This window comes from Pan paniscus, chromosome 5 (genome assembly GCF_029289425.2).
Source record: "Pan paniscus chromosome 5, NHGRI_mPanPan1-v2.0_pri, whole genome shotgun sequence".
NCBI classification, from domain to species: Eukaryota; Metazoa; Chordata; class Mammalia; order Primates; family Hominidae; genus Pan; species Pan paniscus.
In genome coordinates, this window is record NC_073254.2 from 24,138,995 (window position 1) to 24,153,100 (window position 14,106).

Here is a 14,106-nt window from a genome sequence, read left to right on the forward strand (position 1 = left end):
CTGCTGCCCATAATGATTTTTTCTACTACTCTTGATTCTTTGGAGTAATAATTAGTGTATAGCTTGATACTTATAAGCCAATTTTTTAAGAAAAGTTAACCAGTTATACATGACAATAAATGATTCCTTTAGCAAGAAGGTGGAAAGCAATTGGAGATCAGGAAGTATGCATCACTGCATCTTCTGTCAAACCGTGACGGCATCAACTGCCATGCCCTGCACATAGTGTTTTTGAGGAAATTTTAAATTTCCTTGCTGGTTTCTTAATTACATGTTCAAATAAATAAGCTGCTTAAAAATATTCAAAAGAGACAAAGACTGATGAAAAAGTCTGGATTAAAAAGCTATTCATTTTCTTATAATAAACAGATAGATATATTAAACAATTTAGTAAGTGCATCAGTTATAAGGTGAAATCACCCTTCTTTGACTCTCAGTTTAAAAAAATAGCCAGGCACGGTGGCTCATGCCCAATCCCAACACTTTGGGAGGCTGAGGCGGCAGGATCACCTAAGGTTGGGAGTTCGAGACCAGCCTGACCAACATGGTGAAACCCCATCTCTACTAAAAATACAAAAATTAGCCATGTGTGGTGGCTGGCACCTGTAGTCCCAGCTACACGGGAGGCTGAGGCAGGAGAATTGCTTGAACCTGGGAAGCGGAGGTTGCAGTGAGACGAGATGGCGCCACCGTACTCCAGCTTGGGTGACAGAGCGAGACTCCATCTCAAAAAACAAAAAAAAAAAAAAAAGAAAAGAAAATAGACAAGTATCCATCATATTTTTTCTGGTGGAGAAGAGAAACATTCATAGGAACTTCATAAACTAGAAAAACTCTCAAATCTTGAAGTTGTTTTGAATTACTTGTAAAATATTACCTGTTATCTGGTCTCTGTCGCCTAGGCAGGTGTGCGGTGGCACGATCTTGGCTCACCATAACCTCTGCCTCCCAGGCTCAAGCAATTCTCCTGCCTCAGCCTCCTGAGTAGCTGGGATTACAGGTGCATGCCACTACCGCCTGGGTAATTTTTTGTATTTTTAGTGGAAACAGGGTTACACCATGTCGGCCAGGCTGGTCTTGAACTCCTGACCTCAAATGATCTACCCGCCTTGGCCTCCCAAAGTGCTGGGATTACAGGCGTGAGCCACCGCACCTGGACCTTTGTGATTATTTTCTAATAAAAATAGCCACCATTCATTGAATACTTATTTGTGCCAAATGCTGTAATAACCACTATGAATTTCTAAGCTTATTTATTCCTCACACAATCCTATGAGGAAAGTTCTATTACTATTCCCGTTTCTCAGGAGGCACATTTATACCTGCAGTTGAATTTGAATCAGTTTACCCATACTTGCTCTTTTTGTTTTTTCAGTATTTCCTATTCAGCTAGATTTGTAAGTTAGAAATTTGGGGTTGAACTTGACAGTCCCTTCTACCTCATACCTTACCCAAATTAATCCACTGCAAAATCCCATCACCTTTGTTTTCTGTTTTCAATATCTCTCAAGAACAGACATTCCCCTCCAGGCCCCCACAACACCACAGGAGCCAGGCCGCCGCTGTGTCTCATCTGGATTGCTTTTCCCTACATCTGTTGGTATGCTCTCCTTACTTCAAATCAGTTCTGAAAACTGCATCCAAAGTAGTTTTTTTTTTTCCCTCCAATCATATATTTGTTGATGAAAAGGCAAATTCAAATGTTCGTAAAATATTTGAGGAGATTTATTGTGAGCCATGTATGAGTGATGACTGCTCTGTGACACAGCCCCAGGAGATCCTGAGAACATGTCCCCAGATGGTTGGGATACAGCATGGTTTTATACATTTTAGGGGCTATAAGACATCAATCAATACATGAAAGATGTACATTTATTTGGTCCACAAAGTTAGGACAATTTGAAGGGGTTGGAGAGCTGGGGCTTCCAGGTCATAGGTGGATTCAGAGATTTTCTGATGGGCAATTGGTTGAAAGACTTATTATCTGAAGGCCTAGAATCAATAGAAAGGAAGGTCTGGGTTAAGATAAGGGGTTGTAGAGACCAAAGTTTTATCATGCAGATGAAACCTCCAGGCAGCAGGCTTCAGAGCTCTTATCAGACCCAAAAAGGTTCCAGACTCTTAGTTAATTCTCTCCTGAATCAGGGAAAAGACCTGGAATGAGAAGGGAATTCTCTGCAGAATGTAGATTTTCCCTACAAGAGACAAACTCGCAGGACCATTTCAAAATTTGTCAAAGAAATATATTTTGGGTTAAAATACTTTGATTTCTTTCAGGTCCTGCTAGGTGTCATGTTGGTATCTTATTGCTACAAAGAGTTTGCTTTATCGGTCTTAATGTCCCCTTTAATGTTAAGGTTGGTCGGCTTCCTTCCAAAGGGAGGAAGGTATAATGAGGCACGTCTGGCGACCCATTCTCATCATGGCTTGAACTAGTTTCAAGTTTCCTATAAAATGCCCTCGGCCCAGAGGAGGGGTGCATTCAGTTAGTTAGGGGGCTTAGAATTTTATTTTGTTTATTTATGTTTATAAATATGACAACATACCCCTTCTCTCTAACCTAGAGATGAAAGTTTGGAATGGGGAAAATATCTAGCAGCTTTCATGAAGTTCATTATTTTCATCATGATCATTATTATGGCCTCAAGAAAACTATATTACATAGATCATTTTGAAGTAAAAAACAAAAAAATAAAATAAAAACAAACACTGCTATTCATCTTAGCATATAATGAGTTAAAAATTCCCATGATTGGACGGGCATGGTGGGTCATGCCTGTAATCCCAACACTTTGGGAGGCTGAGGCAGGTGGATCACCTGAGGTCAGGAGTTCAAGACCAGCTGGCCAACCTGGTGAAACCCCACCTCTACTAAAAATACAAAAATAAGCCAGGCGTGGTGGCACGAGCCTGTAATCCCAGCTACCAGGGAGGCTGAGGCAGGAGAATTGCTTGAACCCGGGAGGCGGAGGTTGCAGTGAACAGAGATCTCGCCACTGTACTCCAGCCTGAGCAACAAGAGTGAAACTTGGTCTAAAAAAAAAAAAAAAAAAAAAAAATTACCATGATTGAGGACAATTGAGTCCTCACTCATGGTAAAAAAAACAAGTGTTTTTTAAACACTTAGGACACATGAGCCCTTAACGCACAAAGTCTTCTCAATACTCATCTAAGGCAAGTCCTTAATCCTATTCTGCAGGTGAGGCCACAGTAGTTCTGCCTTGTTAAAGAACTTGTCTCTGATCACATAGCTAGCAAGTGGCAGAACTGAAGTAGAACCCAGAAAGCCACTCAGTCTGGAGTCTGAATTCTAGATCACTATATGCATGGTCCTCAGCCCCACCTGACTCGGCATTCTGTTTAATAATAGATAATATGAAATCCCTGCTTTATCATCGTGAAATACAATGTATAGATAATATAAGTTGCCAAAAATGAAATTAAAATTAGTATTAGCTGTGAGTGAAATGTAAAAAAACAATAAAAGGAAAACATTGACAATAAAATAATGTGCACGTTATTATGTAAATGCTCGGGCACAAGCTTGCTAGAAGATGTAACAAGGAAGTAGATATTTGCCGCTGAAATTCCCTAAACATGACAGCTTTAAATAAGAATGACACAGATGGGCTTTATTGGTAGCGTTATGGTCAGTGATGTGATATTCTAAAATAGTGAGAAAAACCTTGGTACTTTTCCAGATGAAATAAAGTGACCTCCTTTCTCAATTTTTGTGGCAAATGTGTTCCAAGAAACTTCAATGTAAATTAAAACTGAGTAAAAGCAACAACAACGGCACCAACTTTTGGTTCATGTGTTACCCAAATTAGGATCTAGTTTCAGATAAACAGATGTTCATCTACATGAATTTTCAGCAAGACAAACGGAAGTCATGGGATACACAGGCACGTCCTTCTAGGGCTAGACTGAATCACACAGTGTCTTTGTAATTAAATCCTCTTGCTTCTGCTCACGAAACCCTACAGGTTGAGTATCCCTTATCTGAAATGCTTGGGACCAGAAGTGTTTCAAATTTCAGATATTTTCAGATTTGGGATGCTCAACCATGTCAGCATCACTCCAATCATTGTGACAACCAATGACTCCCCCACAAATGTCCAAAATGTCCTGGGAGCAGTGCAACCTCCATAGTCACTCTCCTATGACCTCATGAAGCATTTGTCCCTCTTGATAAAAAATAATCAAATTTCTTACTTTTTAACTCAGAACCACAGGCTCATCAATCATACAAACAGCATTGTATTATTTAAAATAATGAACATCTATTGTACAAATAGGACTAAGAAGGGATTCAAGTTTAACTAGAAATCGATATTATTAATACAAGAAAATGTACCTCTTATTCAGAGACCACTATTACCTTTTATCGTCTAAGCAGCCTCTTTGGAAAAGAGTAAAGTCTAATAATCAACAGGCATACACAGCTCATAGAGACAGAGAGGTTACTTAGAACTTTTAAAATGTTTTATGTTTTCTATTAAATATAGTTTTTGAGTAAATATATAACGTTGAAAAGTTGATTATTCGAGGGTGCTCTGCCACACTTGACTGAATCAGTATCATTTGGTTTGATCCACAGAAAATTTCTTTTAGCAAAGTCATTCTTTCACAGATCACGTCTCTTTATACTTCCTAGCATGAAAAGCCATGTATCCATTGCTTTGAAAAATGATGTCTATTGTTTCTGTTTTATAATAAAAGCATGTGTATGCTTATGTATGTATACTTCTACATCCATGTATAGCAAAACAAACTTTGTAAATAATTGTGATTTTAGTGTATAGTGAATAAATGTCAAAAAACTTTGTATAATCATTTTGAAATAGAAAAGGCAGCCGGACGCGGTGGCTCACGCCTGTAATCCCAGCACTTTGGGAGGCCGAGGCGGGCAGATCTCGACACCATCCTGGCTAACACGGTGAAACCCTGTCTCTATTAAAAATACAAAAAAAAATTAGCCTGTTGTGGTGGTGGGCGCCTGTAGTCCCAGCTACTCGGGAGGCTGAGGCAGGAGAATGGCGTGAACCCAGGAGGCAGAGCTTGCAGTGAGCTGAGATTGCGCCACTGCACTCCAGCCTGGGCGACAGAGCGAGACTCCGTCTCAAAAGAAAAAAAAAAAAAAAAAAGCCAGGTAGGATGCATCTCTGGACGGGGTTGAATGCTGGTTGAAATCAGGAAGAGGCAGGGAAAGTACCTTTATAAGACACGCCCACCAGCGCCATGACAATTGACCATGGCCATAGCAACACCAGGAAATTACAGCCCCTTGCAATGGCAACACCCAGAAATTAGCGCCTATTTAGCGCCTATTTTCTAGCTGTTTCTGAATAACTTTCCCCTAAAATAGCGTGTCATTAAAAGTGGGTATGACTGCAAAAACTGCTCTTAGGCTGCTACTCTCAGCGCACTGCCTGTGAGGTAGCCCTGCTCTGCAGGAGCAGTCATGGAGCTATAACGCTGTCATCCCCTCAGTAAGCTGTTTTCTTTTATCCCTGGTTCCCTCTTGAATCCCTTCCCAGTGAAGCCAAGACCTGCCCTGAATCAGCTTCATTTGATCCATACAACAGTCCTAAAACGTGGATATTAGTAACCTCCTGCTACCAACGAGAAACTGATACTCAGAGAAGATAGGCAGTTCCTCCAAGTCCTTCAACCAGGACACAGGCAAACCACCGTTCCAAGCCAGCTACGGCTGGCTTTGCAGCATGTGGCTTTTCCATTAGGCTTCACAAATAAATTCAATAACGCTCAATTGGACTAGGGATACTAATTCATCTCACTAAAGGTAAATTAGAAGAAACGGAACCCTTACAGTGGACCCTAAAACTCATGAAAGCACACCTGCTTGGATAATGTTCAACCACCCACCTCAAACTACCTGCAACGTACCTCTGAAGAACCAGGATGCTCCAAGCAAACAATTTTCAAACCAGTATTCTAGAGCTCAAAAGAGAAGCTAAGATGAATGATCTTATCTTTGGAAGTAAAAAAAATAACCTCTTCACCTGTTAGAACTTTAAAAACTATAGTTATAAAGACTTTAAAATACAGAAAAAAACTCATTTAATAGAAAACATTAGGATTCCAACTTATATGTATTCAATGATTAAAAAAATACAAACTCATAGAAGAGGGAAAAAAAGGTAAAACTCAAAGTGCCAGTGTTTATGTTTCAAAAACTAGAGTAGTGTTAGTATCTATTAAGTTCCAGCCTCTCTTTACACTTTAAACTGACTTACATCTCATAGGAGTGCTCAGAAATTGGTGCTATTTTGTTCATTTTGCAGATCCAGAATTTAGGACGAGGCTAGTTATTTGTACAAATATTACACAATGTAACAGAACTAGGGCATAAATCCAATTCTGCCACCCAAAAGTCTATGTTCAAAATAACTTGAATTGTGGGCAATTGTCTTTCCCTTCACTACTGTCTTGTATTTAAAGAGGATTATATTATATTTCTAATAAAAATGACTTATAACAATGGGTTTATTTTATATAAAATAAAAAAGAAACTCTGCATCCCATAACTGACTTGCAATAGTGAATTACTTAGGTTCTACATGAAATGCAAAACAGAAGAGCATACATTCATCCATTGAATTTGTTTCATGGAGAACTTTTAGTCCAGTTAATTCTGACAAAAAGTAGAATTGAAAAGAAACACCCGTTCACAGGTTGGCTCATAAGAAAACCATTTTTTACAAGTGCTAATTAATTAATGCAAGGTACTTAGTGCCTAGCACGTCATAAGTGCTTATAAGTGTACTTTGCTATGACTGATTACAATTATGTAATGGGAGCTCAATCAGTGGTTCTTGTTTTGAGGATGACTTTTCTGTGGTTGAACAGTTGTTGCCTATTTCTTCCCATCTGAAGAAACCATCTGTGTCCTAAATAAAACAATGATCCTTTAACAGATCCTAAATAGTTTTAAGCTCAAGCGATAAACTCATGGGAAAATTATACGTCCAAAAGTTTAATTTGTATTCTATAGACAAAATGACTGATTGGCAGAATATTTTGCAGAATTTTGGCAAGTAGCAAATTCTTTGAAAAGAATTTCAAGATGGCTATGCCATCACATGGTTCTTAAAATACAAATGCACACAAGTGGGTCTTTCTTCTGGTAAAAGCCACACATAAGAAATAGACATATGATAATATGCTTGGAATGTGACCTTACAGTAAAAATGCCTTCTTTTTATCACCAGTTTGTAATTTTGAAAACAAAATGCACCATTTCACAACAGGAAAGCACTGGGGATGATGAGGAGCATAAAATATGTTCAAACAAATTAAGCTTGTTTAATATGTTTTGACTCTTCCATTTTTGTTTTCTCCTATTGAACTACATGCTTTTTGTTTGTAGCTGTTGCACAGGAAAAAACGAGTGCCTTATATGCGTGAGAGATCTGTCATATGATTACCTGGAGTAAATTAAAATGATGCACAATGTAATAAGGCAAATGGAATGTTGAGCGATTATTCAGGAAATCTGATTGGCCAACGTACAGGGTAGTAATTCCTTAGACATTCCATTCCCAGAGAGATCTTGTACTTCCCACAGAGATGTGAAAAAATCCCCTTGCCTATAGAACCGCCATGGGAAGTCAATGCAAATCAGTGTATTTCCTCTTGTTCTGCGTAAAGGAACCTGAAGGGCAAAGAACATGTGTCACAAAAGCACCATGGGAGCCTATCATTATTACTACTAATAAGAATAAATGGAACCTTTGCATACATAAACAAATCGTAAGAGGTATATATTTTTCCTTAGCTTTTAAAAATCAATGGTATCAGGGCATTTTCTTGGGATTAATCTACTGGGGTTTTTTGCTACTTTGAAATGAACAAAGTTGAGTCAGTCATTAATCCCCAAGAAATTCTGTGCCTCTCTGTCACTGGACTGACATGTGGATTGTTGCTCCCCTTTGGACTCAAACGAGGTGCTCCAAAAACTCTAGCCTGATCACAGAATTAAAAAACAAAACAAAATAAAAAAAAAAACAGCAAAGGTACTCCCCAGCTTCTGGGGTTATTTCTTGGAGTTCAGAACCTAAATAAAATTTACTAAGTATGATTTTGTATTAAGAACCTTTCAGGGCTTCTAGTAGCTGCAATTCTAACATTTTGTGAAGAGTAGATTTGCAGCTGCCAACCTGCCCAGGCACCTTTTGCTTCAGTAGGCAGTAGAATAATTCCCAGAGGATCAAAAGCAAACACATTATGTGGCTTTTTGCCGAATGTGTATTCACTGCCAGGCATCAACCCTCACCTGGGGGAAAAAAGAAATCTCTATTATGGAAGAGTATATCACCAGTAGCAACTGTTCTCACAGAGGTGGACATACACGGGTGTGAGTATTGACTCATCAGAATACAGGTGTGGTGGGAGAACAATTATAATTCAGGTAATAGCTAAATATGAATTTTAATGAGGATATTCAATAGGCATTAAATATGGCACTAGACATGGGCATTAAAGGTTGGTGTTTCTATGTGAACATTGCATGAGTTATTTTAGTTCTAATTATTAGAAGAATAACTAGAATTAATAGATATGTCTGTACTAGTAAAATTATTTAGTTTTTTTGATAATTCTTTGAATCCATTTGTCAGAGGCATCTGAACCAAAGCAACTCTATCTTGAATAGGGGCTAGGTAAAATGAGCCTGAGACCTACTGGGCTTCAATCTCAGATGGTTAAGGTATTCTAAGTCACAGGATGAGATAGGAGGTCGGCACAAGATACAGGTTATAAAGACCTTGCTGATAAAACAGGTTTGCAGTAAAGGAGCTGGCCGAATCCCACCAAAACCAAGATGGCGATGAGAGTGACCTCTGGTTGTCTTCACTGCTACACTCCCACCAGCCCCATGACAGTTTACAAATGCCATAGCTGCATCAGGAAGTTACCCTATATGGTCTAAAAAGGGGAGGCATGAATAATTCACCCCTTGTTTAACATTTAATCAAGAAATAACCATAAAAGTGGGTAACTAGCAGCAGCACTCGGGGCTGCCCTGCCTATGGAGTAACCATTCTTTCTTCCTTTACTTTCTTAGTAAACTTGCTTTCACTTTACTGTATGGATTCACCTCGAATTCTTTCTTGTGAAAGATCCAAGAACCCTCTCTTGGGGTCTGGATTGGGACACCTTTCCAGTAACACATTTATTAAAGATTAGCGAATTTGCAGATTCACTAAAAATAGAAAGTACTATTTTTCTGTTACATTGATGCAATAACTAATTTGGTTGTTAAAAGTTTCTAACTATAAAACAGTTTACAAGAAGGAACTCACTGTGGAATCTGTGATTCTCCTCCCCAAACCCCACGAACCTTTCTCTCATGAGAGTTTTTTCTTTTGAACTAAAGTGCCCAGACACAAGTCCCCGCAAGAGGTCAAACGCTAATAATGAGAATAGATGCAAAAGCTGAGGTCATAGACAGATTATTTTTTACATACCATTACTAAAAATGCCAGTTTTGAAAGGGTTTCACCTGTTGTTTTCTTTATTGTTCAGGGTACACCTACCAAAGGCAGGAAAATCTAAAAACTCTTGTGTTTCCTCAAAGACAATGTGGCAAAAAAGAAAGGAGATTTTCTTTTTTTCTTTTTCCTTTTCTTTTCTTTTTTTTCTTTTTGAGACGGAGCTTTGCTCTTGTTACCCAGGCTGGAGTGCAATGGTGTGATTTTGGCTCAGCGCAATCTCCTCCTTCCAGGTTTAAGCAATTCTCCTGACTCAGCCTCCTGAGTAGCTGGGATTAAAAGCATGTGCCACTACACCTGGCTAATTTTTTTTTTTTTTGTATTTTTAGTAGAGACAGGGTTTCTCCATGTTGGTCAGGCTGGTCTCAAACTCCCGACCTCAGGTGATCTGCCTGCCTTGGCCTCCCAAAGTGCTGGGATTACAGGCGTGAGCCACTGCGCCCGCCCAGCCAGAAAGTAGATTTTCTGTGAAAGTAATTCACCTACCCCACAATCTATTTCCTACCTGTAGGATCTCTCTTGATTTTAGTTATGTGCTCTAAAAACTTACTGATAGCACTAGCTTGGACTTTTTTGGCATTTTGTAGTTTTCAAACACTTTCTTATGTAATCTCAAATATCCTCATCCCCATTTTTCTGATGAGGAAACTATAATGAGGGAAAACTAGAAAACTCCCTAACATCTAAAAAAGTGAAAGGTGATGAATTAGATGTACAGCTCACGTCAGGTGAAAATTTTTCCTGTAATTTTCTCATTAGACCAGGCTCCTTCTCTCACCTTTGGGAAGACAATAGTGCAGGACCCAGGCTTTTACAAACTTTCCTCCTACTCCAAATCTTGTGATGGAGATGGAAAAGGGGAACAGATTCATTAAAGGTTGAGGAAAAGAAAAATTGTTCAATGTTTTACACATTTTCAAAAACAATTAGAAGCAGACAATTGGGAGGGTTATGTGAGACAAAAACAATAGATTTAAATTGACCTACAACTTGAAAAGAACTTAACAATTGCTCTAAAACCATAGTTATGACTAAAAGAACTTGAATATATACTTCCCCTGTTTTTTTTCCTTATTTTCCCCTTGTATTAATCAATGACATCAACAACCACCTGATTCTCAGGATAGAGATATTCATATTTTCTTCAATGATTTCCTCTTCTGCTCCTGTTTATTGTACTCAGTCAGTTACCATGTGTCTTAATCCATTCAGACTGCTATAAAAAATACCATAGACTGAGTGGCTTATAAACCACAGAAATTCACTGCTCACAGTTCTAGAGGCTGGGAAGTCCAAGATCAAGGAACTGGCAGATTCAGTGTCTGGTGAGGGTCTGTTTCCTAGATCATAGGTGCTACCTTCTTGCTGTGCCCTCACACTGTGGAAGAAGGAAGGCAGATCTCCAGGGTCTCTTTATTAAGGGCACTAATCCTATTCAGGAGGGCTCCACCCCCATGACCTAATCACCTCTTAATGACCGCACCTCCTAATAGACTTGCACTGGGGATTAGCAACATAGGAATTTTGGGAGAACAAAAATATTCAGGCTGTAGCACGAGGTTTTGCTATTTCTTGTCACTTATCCCTCTGACTTTGGAGACCCATTAGTAATATCCAGGATTAATCCTTCAGTATTTCCCATCTGAACAATTGAGGTAACCCTCCTGTGCATTCTATGCTTCAAGCCTGCCACCAGTCACTTTCCTAAAGTCCAGATCAAACCATGACGTGATGTGGGAACTATCATGGCATGGTTTGACCTAGGGCAGTGGTTTCCAAATGACAGTGCATCAGAAGCAACAGGAGATCTCGTTGACACGGATTTCTTGGCCCAACCCCCAGAGTTTCTGATTTAATTGGCCTGAGTGGGAGCCTAAGAACTTGCATTTCTAACAAGTTCTCAAGTGATGCTAATGGTACTGGTCCCAAGACCACACCAGGAGAACTATTTACCTTGAAAACTACATCCTAATCCCTAACCCCAATTGACATTTTAAGCCTCAGCCCTCACTAAGTCAATTCATAATTAATATAATGGAGCCTAGTAGGGCACTTTCCATTTGTGTGAAACGTCATACAGTTTAACATAGTAATATCACTTATTTAGATAGCCCCAGGGTCAGATGTCTGGGATTCTAGAGCTGCCTCTAGCCTCTAACAGCAGCATGACCTTGAGTGGTTTATTCACTAGTTTTCATCTGAGCTTTCTCAACTGCACAAAAGAGATAATAGTACCCATGGAGCTAAAATGAAAATCAGTACTCAGTGCCTTGTAAGCATTCAATTAGCGTTGGCTGCTGTTATTATTTATATTTGAGATGCCTTTTAGATGCCAAGCCTTGAGCCATTTTCCTTCAGATGTTTTAGTTCTAATTCTTACCATACTTCTGTAATGTAGGTGTTGCTTCCCCCATTTTAATAGGGAAAGCTCACAGAAGTTAAAATTATATCTCATTTATCTGATTCTAAAGATGTGTCTTTTTCATGAATCTTTTTGACCATTTTCTATCTTTGATCTTGGCATTCCCCATTTTTCATTCCTCATAATTCTGTACATCACAAGATCAATCAAGTAGAGTTCTTCAATTTGGGCATCCCTGAATAGTGCTTTGCTGCACTTCTGCTATAGCATGCCTTCATTCTGTCTTGGTGCCCTGTCTAGCCAAACCAGTATATAAGAAACTTTCTGGCAGCTTCGTTTCCTGGGAAACCTTCACCTCTTACAGTAATGAAATGAGGACTCTGCTTAGCATCAGTTCTCAAATGCCTGATGAATTTGAAAACCAAATTATAACAAAAATATAAATTAAAATTAAGCTTTATATGGACTCTCCATTCACAGTTTTGATTCTAATAACCTGAGATGAAATTAACAGTGAAATTTTTTAAATGGCTAAATTCTGCTAAGTCATTTAACTTGGACACATCTAGTAGAATTCAGCCAATTCAAAATCAGCCATCGTGTCAATGAGGGTTTATATATCCCTTCCTCAATCTCTGCGTATGGCCAGTTAAAGTGAAAGCAAAGTGAAGTTAATCCCCAAAACAGCAATCTCTATTTCTATTCTAGATATCAAACATGAATACATATGTAAAAGTAAAAATTATTGCCCATAATTTTTTGGATGTATCTGTTGAAAGTGTTTGTTGGACAGTTGTAAGCATTTCTCTTGTTTTTAAGTAGCAATAGATACATAATTTCTTCATATTTACTGCTTTAGGATACATGCTTTAAACACAAAATTTTTGATTTTTAAAATTTTCAAGTTATTATATCTAAAGAACTAGTTCAGAATTCACATCTCTCAAAACATATATATATAAAATCTGTGTATATATTAAATTTATATCTGTATATATGTATAATATATATCTGTATATATGTATAATATATATCTGAATATATGTATTATATATCTATATATGGATAATATATATCTGCATAATACATAGCTGCATAATATATGTATATAGTATACCTCTGCTTTTCTATCCTAAACTCTAATTTAAGTCTTTGCAGAAACTCACATGTCTTTACCATGGGATTTATTTCTCGTTTTTAAGATGTACAATATAAACGTTGTCTAGGATTTTGTTTTCTTAAGTTTTTGCTTACTTTCCACTGACTAAATTATCAGTCGATATTTTCTACATCCTTAATAGTAAGGAGTTCCTATGATAAAGTCAATAAATAGCACACCCAGAACTTTTGCATTATGAAAAAAATAATATATAGGATCTTGTATCCCAATTAGGTGGAACAAATATGTTGCAATTTGTAATTATTATAGCTATTACCGTTCTTTTTAATGAATCCATTCTCGAATTAAAGTTCTCTTTGGTTTATTCACAGTATTGTAAGGACTGTTATAAAAAATGAGCAAGGCTTTCAACATTTATAATAAAAACTGAATGACTAAACAGACCTACATTTTTTTATTTGCATTAATGAGTTCATCCCCAAATATATATGCAATAATATATAAAATTAAGTTATAAATGTAGGGATGTGCTCCAAGTCACCAAGAAAATCTGCATGCAAATGCATAATAATCACAAATCTACAATATTACAATATTAAAAAATACCCACAATTAAATTATCATGTGGAAATAATCATAATGTTATTGGAAACTCAATTATTGTGGCAACCCTTGTCGGGGAATTAGCAGAGTATGGCAAAGGCAAGTCAGACCTGAATTCATCAAATATATATTATCACAATATTACATGTTCACTTCGATTCCATGCAAAGACAAACATCCTCTCTCACTAGTATCTGCTCAATGCATTTGTATTATTCATGAACAACTCTGTGATCTATTATACATACAAAACTGATTGTACGCTTCTTGCCGCAGGCTACAATGCAGAGACACAGAATTAATTTTATTATATACACATGCATGATAATTGTGAAGGATTTGGTCAAATACCAAACTCTGCTCCTGTGCTCCATTATTCCACTTTCCAAAAAACAAAATAAATAAATAAATAAAGGTCTAAGGTCAGCAGCAATTTCTCTTTATGACAGTGAAACTCTTTGTCATTTACAGTAGAAAGTTCCTGGATATCAATGAGCCCTGAATTG